The 25,320-nt window shown below is 41.6% G+C and overlaps 1 protein-coding gene across 2 annotated transcripts in view; it reads right to left on the bottom strand.

Moving 5' to 3' along the window:
- Positions 1 to 25,320, bottom strand: part of C3H4orf45 (chromosome 3 C4orf45 homolog) — a 121,045-nt gene that overhangs the window by 74,485 nt on the left and 21,240 nt on the right. The window lies entirely within an intron of this gene.

Raw genomic sequence — 25,320 nt, 5'->3', positions numbered from 1 at the left:
ACCGCTTGGCCTAAGCAGTCAGAGCTGTAGTCTAAAACACCATTCCCCAGGACCTGCTGGCCAAAACCTAGCATTCTAAGACTGCTGATGGTGCAGAGTATTTTAATTTAGAATAAAATAGAAGATGTTGGGTACCAAAATGGGATTCAGATACTATCTCCATCTACTCTAAATTTGTCTTGCTTTTCATTCATTAAATATTAAAATAACCAAGAGCTATATTCTGGATCCCAAGACTCCTAGCCTAGCAGACATTGCCAAAACCTAGACCACTGAAATTCTAGCGTCTAACTTGATGCTGGTATTTTGTAGCTATATCACAATTTTCATGATTTGCTTTGTTTTGTTTTTGCTTTTGCAGTCCTGGGGTTTGAACCCAGGGCTTTGCACTGGCTATACAAGTTTTAAACCACAGAGAGGGATCTATCTATCTATTTATCTATATCCCTCTCTGTGTCAGGCCAATAATCCCAGAGACTCGGGAGAGTGAGGTAGAAAGACCGAGTTCTAAGTCTGACAGAGGTTCAGAATGCATTCACAACTAGCTTGAAAATTTTAGTGATACTTTGTCTCAAGATAAAATGGGAAGAGAAGGCTAGCGAAATGCTTCAGTGGTAGAGTTCTTTACTAGCAGGCAAAAGGCCCTAAATTTATATCCAGTACAGCGAAAAGAAGAAGAAAAGCCCTCAAAAAGCTTGTAGGCACTCTATCATAGCTAATTGAAGCTACTAGGTCAAGGATGTTTAATTAATGCTTCTAGAAACTTACTTAAAAAGCCATCAACTGTGTTGTTTGGATCTTTGGTGCTCCAAGCTAACATCAACCCAAGCCTAATTGAACAAATGTTTAGCTGTACTGGCCAATGAAGGAGCCACTAGCCATGTGTGACTTGCTATGTGTGACAGATAAGACAAGGGTACCCCATTTTAAAGAGTCCCAAAGAAAGACTATAAAGTGCGTGTTACTAGATTCCCAATTAGTGAAATAATAACATTTTGGAAATATTGGATTAAACACATTGGTATAGTTATTCTTAATTGCTTTTGTTTTTTCTTTGTTAAATGTAGGTCATAGACCTAGAGAGATACTTTGGAGGCTAGAAGCACTGACTGTTTGATTCTCAGAAGACTAGGGTTTGATTCCCAGCATCAACATGGTGGATCACAACCATCTTTAGCTCCAATTCCAAGGGATTCCAGTCTTTCTTCAGGCCTTTAAGGGCACCAGACATGCACATGGTACACAGACATACATGCAGGCACTCATCCACACACATAAAAGTATGTTAAAAAACTTTTAAAATGTGGTTTATTAATTTTTTTTATTGTCTGTATGTGATTCCCACTATATTTTTTATTGAACAGTGCTAGTTTACAGCTTAGAAATGTGTGAAATACTGTGATACATAAAGCTGGTGGATAAGAATAACTGTGGCTCATTAGGATTTTAGCAAAGGTGTTGTAATGTCATTAATGAGCTGGAGGTGTTTAGTGCATTCACGATTGCCTAAGCAACCTGAAGGGGGGCACAGAAGGTTTATTCACAGGACACAAAGAAAACAAATTTGAGCCCCCACATTTCTGCAGAGGAAAAGCTGTGGACACATGTGCCACACACTGCCAACACAACATCATATTCACCGTGTCACTCTTCCCTGAAACCTGCCCCCCAGGGTTCTGCCACTAATGGCTCACAGTCTGATCCCTTTTAAAGTGAGATTACACTCCCTCCAGGATATGGTGTACATGCGGGCATCTTGAAAGTATATAGTTTCTCACTCAACCTAGTATTTGTCTTTACTCTTGTCTTGGCTTTGAACAAAACACTGACCAGGAATGGTGAGTTATGGACTTTGCTAAGAGATGATTGGTGAAATTGTCAGGGTTGCGGTGAAATGCGTATGTTTTTTAAAAACCACTCAAAGGCAGAAACTTTTTCCATTATGAAAAACACTTTGGTGAGTCCTCAAAAAATTAAAGTAGAACTACCATATAAAAAATAGAACACCTAGATGTACCATTCCTAGGAATGAATAATAGACCTGGAAGATTCTACGTCCGCACCTCAGGGATGTTTGCACGTCAGTATTTACTGCAGCTCCAGCCACAAGAGCCAAGTTATAGAAACATCAACAAATGTGGGCAAAGGAAATGTGCAGCATATATACAATGGAGTAAAAAAGGAGTGATGTCATCTACAGGAAGATGAATGAATGGAGGTCATCACACTAGTTAAAATATGCAAGACTCAGAAAGATAAATGTCACATTTTCTCTCATACACAGAATCCAGATTCAAATATACATATATACATATACATGATATGTATCAAATATGTTATATTTGTATGTATATATCATATTTATATACTATGATATAGAAGCAGAGGGAGATTTTTTTTGATCTGAGGGAAAGATAGTGGAGTGGGGAATGATATAGAAATGGATGGGCAAATCTGAGCAGCACACAATGATCTCTGTGTGTGAAATATAGTAAGAAAGTCCATCGTTTTATATGCTAATTAAGATAAAAGGGAAGTTTAATGCCAGAGCTATCATACTGACAACATAGTAACAGATAAATAAAAATATGTCAAAGATAAGGAGGTAGACTGCAGGGAATTATAGATGCTGGAGGTCAGAGAGGCAAGCTTTGGCAGTGTTAACCTACCCTGAAAGAGGGCCCAGTTTCACCTGGTGTGTGTGTGTGTGTGTGTGTGTGTGTGTGTGTGTGTGTGTGTAGTGCAGCTCAAAACCCAAATGTTAACCCTGGCCAGCTCAGCGTCTGTTGGTGCAGCTAGTCCAGTGTTTAACGTTTTTCCTAGTACCACCCCAGGAAGGTGTAATGGCAGCAGGGTTTCCCCCTAATATTTAATTAAACTATATTTAAGAATATAACGATTATATAATACTACTACAGATATTGTAAGTCTGTTGAAATTTCAGGGCTTGCGTGAGGTCATCCAGCACATGACCACCTGATGTCCAGTATTCACAATTATTCTTATGATTGGAAAACTGTTACTGTGACTTGGTATCTTTATCTATAAAAGGGAGATAAAAATGTCCATCTTACAGAAATTTGAAGGATCTAAATGAAATAACTCATTGAAAGAGCTAATAGCACCAATTATAAGCAGCCAGTGATGTTACAGTGAGGAAGATGACGGTGAGTTGGGGCATACATTGAAGACTCACTGGTCTATGCTCATTTTCATGTATAATTTTAATGATCCATTGGTAAAATGTTGGCTATTCCTTGGCCCAGACATTTAGCATACGAACACAGTTCATTGTCTCCTTTAATCCAAGAATATACTTTATTTCACAAATTTCACTCTTTTCAAGCCTTTTCAACACACTGTAATTGAAAAAATATTGCTGTTGTGCAGCCAGGTCTCAAGACGTATCCTTTAAAACATGAATGAAATGCATTAGAAGGCCCCTTAGGTTAGACATCAGATAAATGTAAAATGTTTAAAAGCAGCCCTCGAGGGAAAAGGCTGTGGCTTCAACTTTTAACCCTTGAGAGACATAAAGGAGCTTGAGGAAGTGAGGGGAGAGACAAGAGAGGGTGGTGGGTAAATATGATTAAAATACATCATATACAGTTACAAAATATCCTAGTGAAACCTGTTATTTTCAGCTAATAAGCATTGATAAAAACAGGAAACAAAATATAGTATACTATACCTGATAGAGCCTCTTTCAAACCATCAATGTGATGTCACTGAATATGAAGCCAGAAAGAGATACTGTTCATAATTAGCTTCCTAAAGCAGGAATAAGCTGCCTCTCGTGGCTCATGTCAATACTCTGCAGTGTCCTGATTATAGCATGGTGTCTTCTGCGGCACTGTATCGACTCATTCACTTTACCAATGGGTCTCAAATTGTGGTCTCACAACCAATAGCATAAGCATCATCTAAGAACTAAGGGCAAAATTTTAGGCTCATGTTCTCAGACAGTCTGATCATCTGCAAAGGGATACTGATGTTTGAGAATCACTGCTGGCCACTGTTGCAGTTACTTCTAAAGGGGCAGAAGCCCCAAGGAGCTTTTACAGTGTTAATTAGCAATAGTGTTGTTTTCTGCTTCAGATTTCTAATTATAGATGCTAAAATTGTAGCTTGTACAGTTCCAGAACCAACGAGACTTCTGTGCTCCCATTTCACCTTAGAACTAGGCACAATAGGGAAGTCATGAAGACAAAGTGAGTGTCCCCTATCTGACGAATAATGGCAACTGGACCATTCATACCATTCAGCCAAAAAATGATGGGGTCTTGTCGCATGCGACATTGTAAATGGTACTGGGGTTGATTACATGACACAAAATAAGCCAGCTGGGCACAGAACAAGGTAGTATGTCATATGTAGAATCCAAAGTATTTCATTTCAAGGAATCCCATTATTTCATGGTTACTGTGGGCTAGAGAGAGTATTTGGGGCAGAGGGATGGGGAAGAGGTTAATTCATTGACCCAAGTGGCAGTTAGCAGCAAGAGGGTAACTGTATATATTAGTGCACTACACATTTCAAAAAGCTTAATGAAAGATTTAATTATTCTTTACTACAAAGAAACAATACAAAGGTAAACAGGCGTGTTTCACCTGGTTTAAACACTATGCAATGCATACAAGCGTTGAAACATCATGCTTTTCACATAATCAGGTAGAGTTTTATGTTTCTATGTCTCTGTTAAAAATAAATTTAATTGACAGACGGGAGCTCCCAGGAAGGCAAGATGTCTGAACTCCCACATCATGAGGCATAAAAGAGGATCTTGCCATGGATAAGGATGGGAATGAAATAGCCACAAACTGAAAGAAGAGTGAAGAAACTGAAGACACAGGCTTTGACTCTTTAGAGGATACCAACAGGATTCAAGGGGATTATGACAGTGCAGAAAAGAGCAGTAATGAGCCTGGACCACAAAGCTGTGTGGAAGGATGGATTCTCTTTGCCACTGGAGTCCACAAGGAAGCCACTAAAGACATCGATGACAAATTCAATTGTTACGGCGAAATAGAAACCATCCCCAGGCACACAGGGTACTGAAGGAGTCGTCTAAGAATAAACCACGAAGAGGCCTGGGCTGCTATGGAAGGATTCAGGGATCAATTCTGATGGACAGTCAATCAGTGTGGACAGTTGATCTGTTCAGTGTCCACCCAGGGGCAAGAGGAGATGTGGCTGAAGACTGAAGTCCGGACCTGAGAAACTGCTGGCAGGCTTTTGTCCAAGTGGTTCCTCCCCAATTCCATTGGGTTTTTCAAGTCTTGACAAAACAAGGATTGGGTGGAACTCCCATGTATATTAACATCTTATCCTGTCTGATTGCTAGGGGTTTTGGTGTTGGTGTTTTGTTTTTGTTTTTGTTTTGAGTTACAAATAAATATTCCGTATTTTTTTATTGTCTCAATGTGAAATTACCTTTCTGTTCTAGACACTCTAAAGAACTGTTTACATTAAGAGATTATGGATTTCTGGAAAGATATTCTACCAGGGATGGGATTCTGAATTTCAGTCCGGGCTAGAGATGGGAAGACAAGAGAGCTGAGGTGACAGATTCTCCCATGTTTTCACAGAGTAACTGTTGTGTTCCGACATCCTCTGTTGTGAACAAATGGATGTTATGCTAGTGTCAAAAAGAAACTTAATTTAGAATCCAGGAAGGAGAGGAAACCAAGTCACTGCTCTCAGGCGCAGGACAGTAAATCTTCCTACCAGTGTTCACGTAATTTATTTGCTATGAGAAGTTCTGGGAAGGGGGAGTTGGCAGCTACTAGTTATGATTGTTTTTTAACATCTAGAGTAAAGACCATGGGCAAAATTCCTGGGTTAAAACAGACAGATGCCTGCTGTTCAGATGGCCTTATGAATCTCCTTGGATTGTTTGTTTGTTTAGAAATTACATCAATGCAGCGCTAACTTCAGTTATACTACAGAACTATTGGCAGAGAAATAGACATTTTTGCAGCATGCTGAGCGAGCCTAGTGGAAACTGTAGAGGTCAGAAGGTATGTATGACCTTGTATCCTGGTAGGGGTCTTGCTCTGGCATATACTCATCCAATTACAAAATAATTTTCAATAATAGCAACATTTTCTCTTTGGGGAACATTCCATTTTCTTCAATGCAATGGGTTAAGTAAGATCTGCCTTCCTACACAGTCACAATCTGGCTTGAATTCTAGTGAGAACTCCTCCTGTTTCCCGATCTCTTTTTTCCTCCCCCTCTCTGATTCTGTTTCTTTGTGTCCCTGTCTCTCTCATTCCCCTCTCTCTTTCCTCACACCCCGCCCTTGCTTTTCATGTATTGGAAGGCCCACAGGATACATATAATATGATTCTCAGGCTTCGTACTATGTTGTCATTCCCTTTTTTATTTAATGACCCAGGGTCAGCTATATATCCCAGGACATCTTTAAACTGTTATTCTTCTGCCTCAGCATCCCAAGCACTAGGGCTACAGATGTGTTCTGTCATGCTTGGTCCACCCTGTGGGTTGAAGTATAATCATGCAGGGCCAGGGAGATAGCACAGGGTGCAGTGTCTTCAGGCCCCAGAATCTGCATGGTAGAAGGGAAGAACTGACTCCTGACACCACACACACACACACACACACACACACACACACACCACATTAAATAAATTGGGTCCAATCAAAGACAGTCTCTTGACAAGCCCAGACTGCCATCATTTTCAGCTTTGTCACAAGCATGTCACTTTCTGTGCAGATCTCGAGTTTACAGTCATCCACTGTCTCCACACCAATTACATCATCCTTACCTACCTTTCCACTTGGATTGATAACTAGCTCCATGTGCAAAGTTCATACTTATTCTTCTTGCATCATAACCCTGTTTGTTTGGTTCCCCCAAACAATAACATTCTTTTACAATTTGTCATCTAGCCCCCCACTTTCTCTTTTTCCTGGGTTTGTGTTTCTGTAACCCTAACAGCAGGTCTTGTCTTTCTGCATAAAATCACTGAAAACACCACTGGACAAGACAAAGCTAACTCCTTCATGTCTCCTCTAATCAATTATTGAAGAACAAAGCTTGAAACAGAATGGAATGTCCAGGTGGAGTACCAATTAAACATTGACTGCCAGTTGCTATTTCTCCAGTGTGGCTCTCTGCTAGAAAACAGAGGACACCACAGTGACCGTAAATAATCCTAGGAATGCCAAAGAGGAACCAAGAATTTGAAATATAGATTCCTATGCTTTGGTGCATGTAGAAATGGGAATTTAAGAATAGTTCAATTTAGAGACTTTAGTATGTTTTTTAATTAATTGGACTCTGAGATTCATACTGTACCAAAAACCAGTGTGAGAAATTTTGTTTTGCAATTTTCCCTGAGGCGTTTTGTTTATCAAACATCTTTCTCACATGGCTTCTTAAACATACCAAAATGTTAATGATAGAAGGAATGCTTTCAGAAGACATCTTGCTTAGCTCAGACTGCTAGCTGAGTTTCACACTGTGAATTCACCTACTTGTGAGTCCACCTGTGAACTGTGTGGTTGTGTGGCTGGGTCAGCTAGAGGGCTGAAGGAAGTACCACAAGCTCCCAAATCCCACAATTCAGTCCATGGAGCATATGTGAGGTCACAGCTGAACCTAGTGAAAAGAGATTAGAAAGTGTGTTCCAGGACTGGGGAGACTGTTCAGTGAGTACACACTCACGCAGATGCAAGAATTTAAGTTCAGATCTCCCAGAGACACATAAAGCCAGACATAGTTCCTGTGTCTGTAAGCACAGCACTCTAGTGGCGAGATGAGAGGCAGAGACAGGATAATCCCCGGATGATCTTGGGCCAGCTACCCTGGATGCACAGTGTCAAACAAGAGAGCCTGTCTCCAACAAGGTGGACACCTGAGGTTCTCCTCTGACTTCTGTATGTGCACAGTGACAACCATAACCAGCACTTACCCATACGGACACACACACACACACACACACACACATATGCACACTCACACACACATACACACAGAGACAGAGATTTTTTTAAAAAAAAGTACTTTCAGCTGTATCTACTTGATCTATTTGTAGAATGAAATTACGTTTGTCTCTCTCCCTGCACAAAAATCAATTCAAAGTGGATTAAAGACGTTAATGTAAACCTGAAAAGGCCTCCCATAGCACAAGAATTAACAAACAGGATTACATGAAATTAAGATGCTTCCACATAACAAAGGAAATAATTACCAGAGTGAAGAAAGAAGCCGTAGAAATCAGAAACAACAATGAACATCTTTGCTAACTACACCTTAGACACCTGTGTGTGTGTATTGCTTTCTAGAACTGCAAAAGCTAAATCCAATAGAAAGAAAGAAAATCCAATCAATAAATGGACTAATAAACAGAATGAACAGTTGTCAACCCCCCCCCCCAAATGAGCAATAATACTTGAAAGGTGTTTAATGTCCTTAGCCTTCAGGGCAACACAAATGAAAACAGCTTCTAGATTCCATCTCATCCCAGTCAGAATGGCTGAGTAAGGAGACAAATAATCACGGCTGCTGGAGTGGCGGCTGCTGCTGAGGATGTAAACTTGTATGGCCACCACAAGGCCCTTCCCTGTGCTCTTCGGTCGCATCTCATACCCTCTCCCCCTTATTCTTAAAGCTTTGCTTCTTCTCCCATCATTCGTCCCTTTTCCTTTTAACTTAACCATAACCTTCCATAGATTTATTAACCTCTAAAATCCTCATACCCTAACATCATTCCAACTTTTTCCCCTCCTAGATATTTCATCCACCTTTTTAAAAAAAAAAGTCCAGTGTTGATCTAATACTTAATCTTTATCCTCTTCCACCTTGTTTCCCTCTGACCCTCAATCATTAACTAAAATCTTGAGCCAATGCCTTACAGTTAAAAGATCCTGGCAGAATGTAAAAGGACACAGAAGCCCTGAAATTGGCAAGATAGACGTCAGTGTTAGCAGAACTAGCTTCACTGATTTAGAAAAATAGAGGTGCACAATGCTCTGGCCACTCCTTGAACCTGTGTGTCTGCCAATGTTCTGACCAGGTGTGTGCCCATTGCTGCACCTTCATTAGACTCTTTCCTTGTACCCCTCCCATACCCATTTCTTGAGAATAGACATTGTTTAGATCTGGAAATCTCCTACTCTCCCCCTTCTCCTTACCCCCCTGAGGGCCTATAAAAAGTGGGACCTCTTTCTCCTTGGTGTCGACTCCTCTACCCCTGCATGGGATATGAGTTGTCCCCAGAGCTCTGGCTTTCTCCGAATAAAGTCTCATGTGGTTTGCAACAAGCTTGGTCTGTCGTGAGTTCTTGGGTGTCCGCTATTGTCCTGAGGCCTGAGCGAGGGGCTCCTTTCGGAGTCTTTCACAGTCTGTGGTTGTTTATCCTCCAACAGTTATTGAAGTCAAAAGGGCCACTGTCATTCATGGGCTAGTCTGACATTTCCATAGTGGCACTATCAAGCACTAGTGGTTGCTCTCTCAGTGGACATCTCACTCAGGGAACATATAGAGCTTATACCTAATACCCTAAGCTCCCGAACTGTTTCAGAGCTGGAGGCAGAATCCCTGGTCTTATGTTTTAGGTAAGGGCTCTGCCACGGAGCTGTGTCCCCAGACCCTGAAATAATTTTTAACAAAGAAAGCATACTGAAAGCAGCAGGCTAGAAACACCAAGTCACTTGCAAAGGTGGATCCATCAGAATAATAGCAGATTTGTCAACTAAAAGTTTAAAATCTAGGAGGGTCCTTGAAAAATAACTGCAAGCCCAGAACTTCTCTACCCAGTAATCTGTCAAAATTGAAGGAAAATTAAAACTTTTTTAAAATGATGAAATAGATTAAAGGGTTTTATGACCACTAAACCAATTCTACAGGGAATAGTTGAAGAAACCTTTAGACTGAAGAGAAAAACAAATCCATCTATAGGGCCCCCAGCAGAAACAAACCACAGTAGGTTAATAATTACATAAGAAAAAAAGGGAAAGACAAGTACAGCATAATTAACCAAAATCCAGAAGTCAATATAGACCTTTCAGTAACAACTCTATTAATGGTCACAATTCTCCAATCAAAAGGCACAGACTAAGAGACTGGATTCAAAGGCAGGCCCTCCATATGCCATTTCTGAGAAGCTTAGCTCACCGCAAAAGACTTGACATTATCCTAAGGTAAAAGGATGGAAAAGGGTGTCCCAAACAAACGGATCAAGAAAATAAGCCCATGTTACTGTTCTAATATCTAAAAAGATAGGTTTCAACCCAAGACTAGTGAGAAAAGATAGGTCATTTCCTACTGATTTAGGGAACAACCCTCAAAGAGGATGTGAAAACATAAATCCCTTGAACACAATAACATCTGATCAAATCAAACAAATTTAGGTGTAAAGTCATGGCTTAACCCTAGCACAATAGGAGTGGATGATTTCAATACCCTGCTCCCCCAACTGTTAGGCCACCCTAACAAAACCAAAAACCACCCAAAAACACAATAACAACACAAAAAAATCCAACAACAACAAAAAACCAAAGATCTAAATTCTCTGACATCATAGATTAAACCATCCTAACAGAACAATTCATCTAAACACGGCAGAATATTATACATTCTTAGCATCCCAGGGATCTTTCTCTTAAGCAGACCATGTTTCAGGACACAAAGTAAACTAATAACAATGAAATAAGACTAAAAGTTAACAAGAGAACCGCAAGAGCAGACATAAATGCCAGTGTTCTTACTTAATAATAAGACACTATTGAACAATGAATGGGTCTGTGGGGACATCAAGGAGGAAATAAAAATTTCCCTAGAATCAAATGAAAACAAAGACACCAAGACACCAACCCCTTGGGATGTGATGAAAGCAGTCTTGGGAGGGAAGTTTATAGCTCTATGTGTCTGCTTAAGCCAGAGAGATCCCAAATAAATGATGCAATGATACACCTGAGAGATCTGGAAAAGTTGCTGGCCAAGTCCCACATCAGCACAGGAAAGAAATCATGCAGATCAGGGAACAAAAAACTGTAACACAAAAAATGAATAAAATAATGTTGGTTCTTTCCAAAGATAAACATGGTAGAAAAACCTCTTAACCAAGCTATCCAACAGAAGAGAAGAAGACCCAAATAATAAAATAAGAGGCAAATGAAGGAGTTTTGCAACCCCATAGGAAGAACAATATCAACCAATCAGACCCCCCAGAGCTCCAGGGACTAAGCCACCAACCAAGGAGTACACATGGCTCCAGCTGCATATGTGGCAGAAGATGGCCTTGTCAGGCATCAATGGGAGGAGAGGTCCTTGATCTTACGGAGGCTTAATAGATGCTCCAGTGTAGGGGAATTGAGGGCAGGGAGGCAGGAGTGGGTGGGTGGGTAGAGGAACACCCTCATAGAAACAGGGGGGATGAGGGATGGGATAGGGGATTTCCGGGAGGGGAGGAAACCGGGAAAGGGAATAACATTTGAAATGAAAATAAAGAAAATATCCAATTAAATATTATATTAAAAAAAGAAGGAAGCAAAAAAGAAGGGGATGCTCACAGTCAGCTATTGGATGGATCACAGGGCCCCCAATGGAGGAGCTAGAGAAAGTACCCAAGGAGCTAAAGGGGTCTGCAACCCTATANCTCATGTGGTTTGCAACAAGCTTGGTCTGTCGTGAGTTCTTGGGTGTCCGCTATTGTCCTGAGGCCTGAGCGAGGGGCTCCTTTCGGAGTCTTTCACAGTCTGTGGTTGTTTATCCTCCAACAGTTATTGAAGTCAAAAGGGCCACTGTCATTCATGGGCTAGTCTGACATTTCCATAGTGGCACTATCAAGCACTAGTGGTTGCTCTCTCAGTGGACATCTCACTCAGGGAACATATAGAGCTTATACCTAATACCCTAAGCTCCCGAACTGTTTCAGAGCTGGAGGCAGAATCCCTGGTCTTATGTTTTAGGTAAGGGCTCTGCCACGGAGCTGTGTCCCCAGACCCTGAAATAATTTTTAACAAAGAAAGCATACTGAAAGCAGCAGGCTAGAAACACCAAGTCACTTGCAAAGGTGGATCCATCAGAATAATAGCAGATTTGTCAACTAAAAGTTTAAAATCTAGGAGGGTCCTTGAAAAATAACTGCAAGCCCAGAACTTCTCTACCCAGTAATCTGTCAAAATTGAAGGAAAATTAAAACTTTTTTAAAATGATGAAATAGATTAAAGGGTTTTATGACCACTAAACCAATTCTACAGGGAATAGTTGAAGAAACCTTTAGACTGAAGAGAAAAACAAATCCATCTATAGGGCCCCCAGCAGAAACAAACCACAGTAGGTTAATAATTACATAAGAAAAAAAGGGAAAGACAAGTACAGCATAATTAACCAAAATCCAGAAGTCAATATAGACCTTTCAGTAACAACTCTATTAATGGTCACAATTCTCCAATCAAAAGGCACAGACTAAGAGACTGGATTCAAAGGCAGGCCCTCCATATGCCATTTCTGAGAAGCTTAGCTCACCGCAAAAGACTTGACATTATCCTAAGGTAAAAGGATGGAAAAGGGTGTCCCAAACAAACGGATCAAGAAAATAAGCCCATGTTACTGTTCTAATATCTAAAAAGATAGGTTTCAACCCAAGACTAGTGAGAAAAGATAGGTCATTTCCTACTGATTTAGGGAACAACCCTCAAAGAGGATGTGAAAACATAAATCCCTTGAACACAATAACATCTGATCAAATCAAACAAATTTAGGTGTAAAGTCATGGCTTAACCCTAGCACAATAGGAGTGGATGATTTCAATACCCTGCTCCCCCAACTGTTAGGCCACCCTAACAAAACCAAAAACCACCCAAAAACACAATAACAACACAAAAAAATCCAACAACAACAAAAAACCAAAGATCTAAATTCTCTGACATCATAGATTAAACCATCCTAACAGAACAATTCATCTAAACACGGCAGAATATTATACATTCTTAGCATCCCAGGGATCTTTCTCTTAAGCAGACCATGTTTCAGGACACAAAGTAAACTAATAACAATGAAATAAGACTAAAAGTTAACAAGAGAACCGCAAGAGCAGACATAAATGCCAGTGTTCTTACTTAATAATAAGACACTATTGAACAATGAATGGGTCTGTGGGGACATCAAGGAGGAAATAAAAATTTCCCTAGAATCAAATGAAAACAAAGACACCAAGACACCAACCCCTTGGGATGTGATGAAAGCAGTCTTGGGAGGGAAGTTTATAGCTCTATGTGTCTGCTTAAGCCAGAGAGATCCCAAATAAATGATGCAATGATACACCTGAGAGATCTGGAAAAGTTGCTGGCCAAGTCCCACATCAGCACAGGAAAGAAATCATGCAGATCAGGGAACAAAAAACTGTAACACAAAAAATGAATAAAATAATGTTGGTTCTTTCCAAAGATAAACATGGTAGAAAAACCTCTTAACCAAGCTATCCAACAGAAGAGAAGAAGACCCAAATAATAAAATAAGAGGCAAATGAAGGAGTTTTGCAACCCCATAGGAAGAACAATATCAACCAATCAGACCCCCCAGAGCTCCAGGGACTAAGCCACCAACCAAGGAGTACACATGGCTCCAGCTGCATATGTGGCAGAAGATGGCCTTGTCAGGCATCAATGGGAGGAGAGGTCCTTGATCTTACGGAGGCTTAATAGATGCTCCAGTGTAGGGGAATTGAGGGCAGGGAGGCAGGAGTGGGTGGGTGGGTAGAGGAACACCCTCATAGAAACAGGGGGGATGAGGGATGGGATAGGGGATTTCCGGGAGGGGAGGAAACCGGGAAAGGGAATAACATTTGAAATGAAAATAAAGAAAATATCCAATTAAATATTATATTAAAAAAAGAAGGAAGCAAAAAAGAAGGGGATGCTCACAGTCAGCTATTGGATGGATCACAGGGCCCCCAATGGAGGAGCTAGAGAAAGTACCCAAGGAGCTAAAGAGGTCTGCAACCCTATAGGTGGAACAATATGAACTAACCAGTACCCACCGGAGCTCGTGTCTCTAGCTGCATATGTATCAGAAGATGGCCTAGTCAGCCATCATTTGAAAGAGAGGACCATTGGTCTTGCAAACTTTATATGCCTCAGTACAGGGGAACGCCAGGGCCAAGAAGTGGAAGTGGGTGGGGGAGGGTATGGGGGACTTTTGGGATAGCATTGGAAATGTAAATGAAGAAAATACCTAATTAAAAAAAGAAAGAAAGAAAGAAAAATAGACACAATTGAAAATAAACAGAAAAAAATAAGAGGCACAAGGCAACCATTAGAATGGATATCAACAAAAATCAGAAAATTAGGGCTTACATTAAAATGTATTTTACTATATTAGAATATCTAAAAGAAATTGATTTCTAGACACATATTTCCTACTAAAATAAAACCAACAGGAGATCAACTATTGTCATTTTTCTAAGTGGGAATGATGTCAAACTGTTTTCTAAGCATTTTTTATAGCCACAGATTTGTACTGCCTTCAACACTGATCAAGGAAGAGTCCTTTTACAGAAGAGAGTGGTTAATGAAGCAATACAACTGATCTAAGTGCTTAGAATGAGTGACGGCGGTTGCTCAGCTCGAAATGGGACATTATCCCAGTTTCATTTCTATTGTGATAAAATACCTTGACAAAAAGCACTTTAGGGAGGAAAAGGTTGCTTTAGTTCACAATTTTAGGTTATAAGTCAGTCACTGGAGGGAAGTCATAGAGGCAGGGGCCCGAGACAGCTGGTCATGACGTATTCATAGTCAAGAGCAGAGAGACACAAATGAAAACATCTTTCCAGCTAGCTTTCTTCATGGTCTATTTGATAAAACAGAGCCACCCACAATGGACTGAGTCTACATCAATGAACAATCAAGACAATTTCCCACAGACATGCACATAGGACAGCCTAATCTAGCTAATTCCTCAACTGAGTTTCTCTTTCCAGGTTATTCTGGGTTGTTTTAACAGTTTAAGCACACAATACACCTGGGACAACTTGACACACAAATAGACACACATCACTTTAAGCTGTAATTTTCCATCCCAAGGCTTCATGTTCATCCCCTAACACTTTAAAGAGTCTTTTAACTGTGAGCTCATATAAATAAGAAATGAGTTACATACTTATTCCAAGAAGAGGTAAAATGCTCTTAAACTATCACACTTAAGCAAAATCCAATGTCTAGTAGTGTAAATACCAAATCAGTGATTCAAAGTCAAACATCTAGAGCTCATCCTCTGAGCCATAAATGGTGTGGGTAGCCTCGGCTATCCAGCTCTGCCACCTGTAACATACAGTTTCCCTCTGAGGTCACGGTCCATTTCCTACCTGCAGCTATCTTTGGTAGATGACCCACAATCCTGGCATCTTCAATATCTTGGGATCTCCAATGCAAACAAGAGGCCTCTCAGGGCCTCTGCAGGAACTCCAACCATACCACAAGGTGGCAAGCCTTTATGACTCCCTTGGCCTTGCAGTCTTCATGTCTTTAAAACAAGTGCTGCTTAAACGACTGTTACATTTTCAAGGTCTCCTGAGATGTAGCCTGGCCCTTGGGCATGGCTATATCAGCTTCTGTGTGCCTACACTGAGGAAAGTTTCCTCTTGTCCAGATGAATTGTGGAAGGCCTAATTTCAGTGATATTGATCTCTTTGACAATCACCCCCAGCATAATAAGCACATAACAGATCTCCAAGCCAAAATACCACATGAATATTCCCTAGTCCAGTTGACAACAAAGCCCTTGTTCCCTTCTGGAACATGAGCTGGGCCTCCGCCGTCAGCACTTCCCATCTCTCAAGCTTCTATAAGAGCAGGTCATTAAGCTCTGCCCACAGCACTCAATTGATTTTCCAGCCCAAAGTTCCAAAGAGTTTTGCTCACTCTTCCAGAAAATAACACAGTTGAATTTCACCACAGCAGCAACCCTGCTTCCTGGGTACATGCTCAGTTCTGGCTTCCTTCTGTTGTGATAAAATTCCCTGACAAAAAGCAACCTAGGGAAGAAAGGGTTACAGTTCCAGGTTACAGGTCCAATACTTTAGGAAGACAAGGCAGCAGCTCAGGCAGCTGCTCATAGCACATCCACAGTCAAGAGCAAAGGGAGCAAACACATCCTTCCTTGCTTCCTTGATGCTTATGCTCAGCTTTCTTGAGTCATACACAGTTCAGGACCCAGCACATGAAATGGTGCCTCCCAAATACAGGGTGAGTCTTCCCCACTTCAATGAACAATCAACACAAGCCGTTAGGTGTGCCAACAAGCTAACCTGGTCTAGACAATCCAATCATTGAGGCTTTCTTCTTAGGTGATTCTAAGTTTTGGCTAATTTGACATTCAAAACTAACGATGACAGATGTATCAGCTTTCCCAACCAATGAAGAAGGGATGAGAATTGCATGAAAGCTAGAGGATGCTGTGAAATACTGTCTTCTGGGTTGCAAAAGGCTAATGTGCTCAAGAACTCACAATAGCTACGGTTACCTGAACAAGATCAAGCCAGTCAAAATCCCAGCATGGGGAGGGGAGGGGCTCCTGTGTGTTCCCACCCCAGCTGAGGAGCAATGGATGTCTTCTGATGGAGGAAGAGTCATTTTTCTCTGGGGTGTGTAGCCGCTGAGAGGCTGCCTATGTTCTAGTGGGTGGCCTCATACCCATGCATGTATGGGAAATACTAACTGGGCACAGTGCGTTATCAAAGAGGAGGACGGTGAAGGGGAGGTGGGGGAGAAAGAAGCATGGTGTTATGAGACTTGTAGAGAAGGAATATTGTAGAGAGATCAAACCTTCAGCCTAGGACATTGCTGGTGGGTATTAGAATGGTAAGTTGCTGTGGCAAATGGAATGTAATCCCTGAGAAAAACCCTGTAAGATCCAGTAATTCCATTTCTAGATAGATGCCAAAGGAAGTCAAAGCAAGGGCATAAACAGACATTTGGGTGCCCTAGAACACAACAGCATTGCTGACAATGGCCAAAAGGTATAGAATCAACTCCAGTGTTCATCGATGGGTGAATTACGGAGTGAACACGTATGTGTTAGTCTTTGAGACATGCTATAACAAAACACCACAAACTGGGTAGCTTTATGAGACACTAAGTGTTTTCTCACAAGCTGGAAAACAGAAATCTAAGACCATGATGCCACCAGGGTTGGTGTCTGTTTATAGACACCTCTTCTTGGTTTATAGATGCCACCTACTTGCTGTTTGTTTATGTGCCCTTTCTTCCATGCTTGCATAGAGAGACAAAGTCTGGACCCCCTTCATCATCGTCTGGACACCAGTTCTGTCAGATTAGGACCCTATCTTTATGACTTCACTTAACATGAATTATCTGCACAAAGCCTCAAATACAGACATCTCAGTTGGGGTACGAATGTAAAAATCTGGTGGAGTTTAACAATTCACTCCAAAATAATATACACTGGAGTACTAGTCTGCCTTAAAAAAGGTAGAACATTTCTGTTCTGGCGAGAAGGCTCAGTTGGTAAAGTGCATGCTGTTCAAAGGTGCATGAAGACCTGAAATTTAATCTCCAGCAACCATGTAAAAAGCCAAGCATGCTTGTATGTACCCCATTTCTGTATGTACCCCATTCCTGGGGAAACAGAGACAGAAGGACCTCTGGTGCTTACTGGCCAGCCTAGCCAAATCAGTATACTCTATACTCAGTAATAGATTTTATCTCAGAAAACAAGATGGACATAGAGGAAGACACTGTTGACCTCTGACAACCACATCCAGGCCCACACACTCACATACACAAGCACACACATGCACAAGTATGTGTACATACATATAGCACCACCACTACTACACACAAGAAAATTCTGACACATGCTATATGATACAGATAACCTCTGTGAACATACACTAAGTAAAATAACCTGATCACAAAGGGCAGTAATGCAGGGTTCCGGCTATATGACATTCTTAGTGTAACCAAATTCACAGAGACAGAAAATAAAGAGCTACTGCCAGCGCTGGTGGGGGAGGAAGGATGCGTTAGTGTTGAAGGGGGCGGAGTTTCAGTTTTCCTCTGGGAGTGTTCTGAAGATGGGATGTGAGGACAGTTGTTCAACAGTGTGAAATGTACTCAATGCTGCAAGCAGAAAATGGTGGGAACTATAAATTTTGTGCTGCTTATCACGATTCTGTAACAAAAGGATGCAACCTAGCAAAGCACATTCGAAATTTCAGTCTGATATTTACAAAGGGAACTCACTTTGACTAAAGCTGCTGCTCCAAACAAATGTGAACATGCCCCCCCATCCCTTTCCCTGTCACTGTGATGTGCTTCTACCCTGTCACCTACCCACCAATGATTTGTTTAATGTCTCTGTGTGTGCATATGTGAGATCTCACGTACACGTGTGTGGTTTTCTCCGACTGTATCAGGGTACCCCATCATTTATCTTTCTATGAGATCTAAATTCTCAGAGTGGATTGTAACAATCATTCCCAAGTGTTATCGTCACTAAATGATAATTTAGATTGTTACTGGATTATGGGGAAAAATATCAGTCTGGGGACTTCCAAATTTTGCAAGAATGTAAATAATTAAACAATATTGTCAAATGTGAACTGACGCTAAGATAACAGAACAGGAAAGTCCCGGAGTGAGTGTGCCTCTCATTTCTTTGTCTTCCCTGGATGATATCAAATGCAGCAAATGGCGTAACCTAACAGATATTTGTGAATAAATGAATCCATGTGTATATCATCACAGGCAGATTTGCCATAATGAAGGACAGAAGGAACCCAGAGTCCCAGGCAAATCACTGTCAGGAAGACCTGTAGGCAACACATTCTTTGAGAGCCTGACATTATTGTAGGGATAATTCTCTTTTTAAATGCAGCTTAATGCATTTTTACTCAGACAGCATTATTTTTCAAGTGTAGCAGAACATTTGGAAATGAAGTTTAACTCAATGCCATTTATTCCCTTTGCAAAGAAACCTGGGTGTGACTTCTGCACATCTGCCTGAATGCATTTGCAGGGACAAATATCAGACCGGCTAGAAAGAAGTTGGTTCATCTGGCTAGAAGAAAGAGAACTGGAACAAAGAAACTGAGTTTTTTCAGTGCTTCGCATTGCAGCTTATCCATACACAGGAATAATGTATATTAAAAAGTCCTGACAGAAGATTAAAAACTTAGAATTTGGAGCAGTAAATATATGAACTGAGCAGCTGATAAAAGCTGGGTACAGTCTGCTGTAGAGCCTGCTGTGAGGTGGAGGCGGGAGGATCAGAAGTTCAAATCCAGGGTGAGCTGTTATAGCAAGTTCAAAGCTAGCCAGTGGGCTTCCAGAGATACCATCTCAAAAACAAACAAAAACCTTAAGATGTTTAAAATTTGAATTGTGTTTATTATACATACAACATCACATTGTTTGAAGGGGAGAAGGAAAGAGGGTCAGATATGGCCCATGCCCAGGGAGCTCATATCAACCAGAAATGAAAGCAATAGAGGAAACTAAAGGCAGCCCACTTGAAGGAACAGGCAGGCAAGGGCTTTCTGAAAGGATCCTAATAGCATGGGTAATGCTCTTGGGACCTGAAAAATGGGGCTACATGAAACTGTAAAACCTCTACACACCAGAGGAAATAATTATCAGAGTGACAAGACAGAATGCAGACTAGGAGAGACTCTTTCACAACTGTACATAAGAGGATTAATATCCAGAATTCATGGACAATTCAAAACTTAATTCCTCTCCCCCAATCACCTAACCAAAAATAGGCAAAAGAAATAGATAGGTCTTAAGTGAAGAAATAAAGAGGGCTAATAAGTTTATGGTAGTGCATCCTCCACGTCTAATCAGAATGGCTTCCATTAAACGTTGAGGACAGGTTCTGGTGAAGATGGGGAAAGGCTAGGCTTCACTCATGCTGGTGGGAATGCAGCCTGGTGTGGTCACTGTGGAAATAAATACAGAGGCTCTTCAGAAACAAAAAACCAGAACCACTATTTGACCTAGCTGTGGGAATCAAAGTGAGCATCCGCAGACACACCTGTATGCCTATGCTCATTGCTGCATTGAACACAGTAGCCAAGATATGGCTCTGTCCATCAACACAGAGACAACTAAAGAAAACAGGGAAGCACACACAATGGAATTGTACTGTCACTAGCATGAATTTCTGCCATTTGTAGGAGAACTAATGGAAGTGGAGATCACACTGTAAAACAAAATAAGCCAGACTCAGAAAGGTAAGTATGGAGTGTCTCATACTCAGAATCTAGGTGTGTGTGTGTGTGTGTGTGTGTTACCAGAATCTGAAACTCACAGGGTAGCTGGTCTAACCTAAGTTTTTTACATGCCAAGCCTTCAGATTTGATGTTTTAAGAGGCTCAAGTGCTGAGTACCACCTGGCCTGAAAATCCATGAGGTTGGGGTAGCACAGGGACAACCTGGGCTAGCCAGCACCAACCCTCTAAACACTGGATAAGTACACTGTTGCATCCTGCCTTGAAACCCCATGGAATGGACCCTGCCTTAGACTTACCAACACTATTCAGAGAAGGGAACTCTGAAAAATGCAGCTCCATCCTAGCCCACCCCACAGGCTGAGCCTCCCAGATTTGGGTCACAGTGGAGAGCTCTCTCCTGTGACAAGCTTTGTCTCTTAGCTAAACATTCAGATTCTGACATTTTTAGGTGTTATATTTATTAATACACAAACTGGACAAACCCATGACAGAAAAAATTAAAGTACAATAAAAAAAATTAAAATACAATTTGGGGGTTTTTGTCTCTAAGCCTAATAGCTCATGATGCTCCCTTGAATACATTGCAGCTATCCTGGAATTTCTAGATATAGCTTGGGGTGACTTTGGTTCTTTCCTTGGGGCTATAGTGAAAATAATAGATGGGCTGACATACATTGTCTTCAGTCAAGAGGGCTAGCAGCTCTAAACCAGATGGGCAAAAATAAACCAAAGAATATATCCGAGTATATGTGTGTGTGTATGTGTGTGTGTGTGTGTGTGCGTGCGCGAGTGAGTGTGAAAGGGATTTTTAAGTGGCTTACAAGCTGTAGTCCAGCTAATCAAACAATGACTGTCTACTAACAGAAAGTCCAAGAATTCAGCAATAGTTTAGTCCATGAGGCTGGATGTCCCAGTGTACAGCAGAATGTGGAAGAAATAGGCTCTAATGCCAGTGAAGTGAGAGCAAGGACAGACAAATAGCAAATCTTCTTTCTTCCTTGTCCTTTACATATGTTGCCATGGGCAGGTATGGCGCAGATTAGGGGGTATTCCTACCTTAAATGACTCAGGTTTAAATCGAGTCTTCCCACCTCAAATGATCCCATTAATAAGATCTCTCACAAGTGTGCTCAGTGACTTGGGTTTTCAGTTAATTCTAGATTAGTCAGGTTGACCACTGAGAAAGGTCGTCACAGCCCATCCTGCTTGTAAGGTTAATCTCAGAAGTTTCCAGGGGAAGCACTGGCACCGGAGAGGCTAGCCTGGCTAGGGTAAAAGCAAAGATCAGTGTTAATGTGGCCAACGTATTCCATTTTAACTCTTAAAAGTCAATCCAAAGTCACTTTATCAGAAGCCAATTGGGAATGTTGGTTATTCTAGATCACAGCATATGTGTCTTTGGTAGCAATTTGGCCAGCATTTTGCTTGCAAAGGCAAGTGTGTGTGTGTGTGTGTGTGTGTGTGTGTGTGTGTGTGTGTGTGTGTGTGTGTGTGTGTGTTAATCAGCTCTGTTCTGATATTGAATTCAAAGCTATCTCTAAGATTCCCTAAGTACCCCTGAGTAACAATGAAAATGTAGCAGAGACCAGCAAAAGGTTGAGATTCTCACTTGCAGTTTTATCCTTGTCCTCCCATCCTTTGGAACTGCAGGAGAGAAAGGAGGTGGAGAAGTGAGTATGGGCAGGGATAGACATGGGCTGAGAGCTCCAGTCACCTGCTGAACGCAGAAGAGTCTCTCTCTGTGTTGCTAGGATGAGCAGGATGCTGGACTCACTGATCAGACAGAAGCCACTTTTAAAGAGGCGTTGTGTTAGAGTCACTTGTTCAAAATGTTATCCACTCACCTGGTATAGAGTTTAGATGGACACCTGCTTTGAGTCATGTTAGGTGAACAGTTTCTTTCTTTCTTTTTAGTTCTTTGCTGGAACTGTTCTCTGAACTAATAATAGATGGTTCTTGCTTTTCCCACAATACATAATTTTCATGTGGGTACAATGACAACATCATGTCTGGTTCTGCTTGCCAACATTCTCCATTAAGGCACTCTGTGATGGAAGGGGATGCATAGTGGTCACGTGGCTACTTGCACGTGTAGTTCCAATTTGTGTCATATCATTATAGGGAAATAATTGAACAAATTCTTATTCTAATTTGGAGATAGTGTTTTTAGTTGGTGAGTTTTTGTTTTAGTTTAGTTTTGTTTTGTTGAGACAGGGTCTCACCATGTAGCCCTACTGACCTGAAACTTGCTATGTAGACCAGACTGGTTGGCCTCAAACTCACAGAAATCCACCTCCTTCTGCCTTACCGGTGCAGGGATTAAAGGGCAGAGGTTGTGTGTAAGCATCTTAGCCTTCTGGAGTTGTCCTCTGAGATCATTTGAAGAAAATGACAACAAGGGAGCAAAGAAGAAAGCCTTCCACATGAAGATGCATGGGACAGGACATCTACAGCCCTGAGCACTAAACCATAAGGGTAGAACCACACGCCCAGGCAGATTTGTTAACTGCAGCTTCTCAAAGCCAGGGCTCAGACCTCCCAGGGTTAGCAGATGACTGTGGCAAAAACTCATTCATTGAACAATGATGAAGAAGGATCCTAAACAAGATATACATTAACACTAACAGCTTTTTACATTTCTTCACACAAAGCAACACACACACATAGTCCACAATTCAGCAGGATCTCAACTCCCTCAGAGAAGAGATGGAATTCACAAATCCTCTAGAAGTTTCCCACAAACTCATTCCAATCTTTATCTGAGAGTGCTTAAATGCAGTGATAAGCTATGATTTATTTTGGGTCCACCCCAGGGAGTCTAGGATACTCCTCTTTTCAGAGGAAAGAAGAAAAGGCAACCTCTGGGTTTTGTGTGCCAGCTGTTTGTTTTGTATCCAGGCAAACAAGATATGGCACCTATCCACTAGACCCGTGGACTTCTCAAAGAGTGTGAGCACACAGGGCCCACACACTGGTGATGGAAGGGTAGGTGCAGCGGTGGCCCCTGAATTCCACATGGCCACCAAGTCCTCAGAACATGAAATGAATGCTATGGACCACATCAGGCCCAAGGATCATGGGATCACCTGTTTGGGGGGGTTCATTTTGTTTTATGTTTTTCTTTTTTTTAATTTAGCCCACGTGGCAAGCTTATCTACTTTGTTCTATTTCCTTTTTTTCTGCAAAAGTGGCATTAATAGCTTCTTAGCTTGCAAGTTGAACTCTTGAGAATCTAGAAATCGCAACAAAGAGAGATGTGGGCGGAAACATTTCCTTTCCAGGAATAAAGAATCTACCGTGTGGGGATGGGAATGCCGTCAGCAGTCATGCACTAATCTCCCTTCCTTCACTTCCCTGTGTTTGCCTAAGTTTTGACAACTTAGATTCCTACTTATCCTGTCTCCCACTCGCATCATCGTTCCTTGGGTTGAGAACTAGATTTCATTTTATGTAACCACTTACAGAATAGTATAATGAACATTAATTTGAAGTATGCAAAATGCTCCCATTTCTTTATAAAAAGATTGTGGGCCAGGTGTGGTGGCTTATGTATGTCTTTAATCCCAGCACTTGGCAAAGGCAGAGGCAGAGGCAGAGGCAGAGGCAGAGGCAGAGGCAGAGGCAGAGGCAGAGGCAGAGGCAGAGGCAGAGGCAGAGGCAGAGGCAGAGGCAGAGGCAGAGGCAGAGGCAGAGGCAGAGGCAGAGGCAAATAGATCTCTGAGTTTGGGTCCAGCCTGGTCTACAGCCAAGGCTACATAAAGAAATTCTATCTCAAAACCCCAAAAATATGAAAAATAAGATGATAGGATTTTAAATTACTTTTGAAATTCCCAGTGAGAGCCAGGTACAAGGGAGCCTTGTGCGTAGTTCTAACAGACAACAGCTAAGATGAGGGAATTACTTGAGCCCAGGAGTTCAAGACCAACTGAGGCAATGTATCAAAACCTTATCCCCCACCCCACAAAAAATTGTGGGTCAATAAAGCCTTGTAGTCTTCTGATTACAGACAAGTAGAGCATATATGTGCTCTTCAGGTAGCAGAGTGTGGAGAGGCCCTATTGTTCTTGGGGCAACTGCTTCCCACCGTGTGCAAATATATGGCAGTAGCATGCCTCTAATATCAGTTAGCTGAGTCCCCTTCAGAGAGATTGTGATGATCCATTGTATCTTGATTGGGGAAAAGGATGCTCCAATCACCAGTAGTCATTATTCCTTGGCATGTCTGTGAGAGAGTCTGCAAAAGAGACTAGCACTTGAATTGGTAGACTGAACGAAGAAGACACCCTCCAGTGTGCGAAGGCACCATCCAGTCTGTTGAGGGCCCCAAGAGAACCGAAGCTGTGCACAGGAGTGCTTGCTCTCTACTAGGGCCTTCCAGCCACTGCATTCTTAGTTTGGTCATGAACACTGGCTTTCTTGGTTCTTCTGTTTACAGATGGACCACAAGTCACAAGACTTCTCAGCATCTGCCGTCACATGAGCCAACCCCTGTCAATGAACTTCTTTATCTCACATATATCCTGTTAGTCACAGGAGCAGAAGCAGCTCTGCATTGAGCAGGCTGCCCGAGCAGCCTGAGGAGTTCGTCCACAGAGACCTGCACTCAGGTGACTTCTCTGCACCCACAGAAAAGTATTTTGGGATGAGTCAGTATAGAGCAGAGTACAATTTAACAACACGAACGGGGAGACAGGCCCTTAGGAAAAGGTGCGGGCATGGGTCTGAGCTTATTAAGGATAGTCATATTGAAGTGGCGTACAGCAGCAGAATATACAATTTCAGTGTTCTTTTTTAAATGGTTCACTTATTTTCATTTTATGTATGAGGGTTTCAGCTGCACATATCTACATGTACTGTGTGTGTGTACCTGGTGCCCATGAAAGCCAGAAAAGGATTCTGGATCCCCTAGAACTAGAGTTGCAGATAGAAACAGGAGTCTATATGATGCTGAGAAACAAGTCCTGGTCCTCGCATAAGCAGCCAGCACTCTTAACTGCTGATCCATTGCTCCTGCCTCCAATTTTGACAGATCTTAAAATGCGTCTTCTCTCTCTCTCTCTCTCTCTCTCTCTCTCTCTCTCTCTCTCTCTCT

This window comes from Mus caroli, chromosome 3, assembly GCF_900094665.2.
Source record: "Mus caroli chromosome 3, CAROLI_EIJ_v1.1, whole genome shotgun sequence".
NCBI lineage: Eukaryota > Metazoa > Chordata > Mammalia > Rodentia > Muridae > Mus > Mus caroli.
Note: the sequence above shows the minus strand (reverse complement) of the source record. Positions and strands in the feature narration are given on the sequence as shown.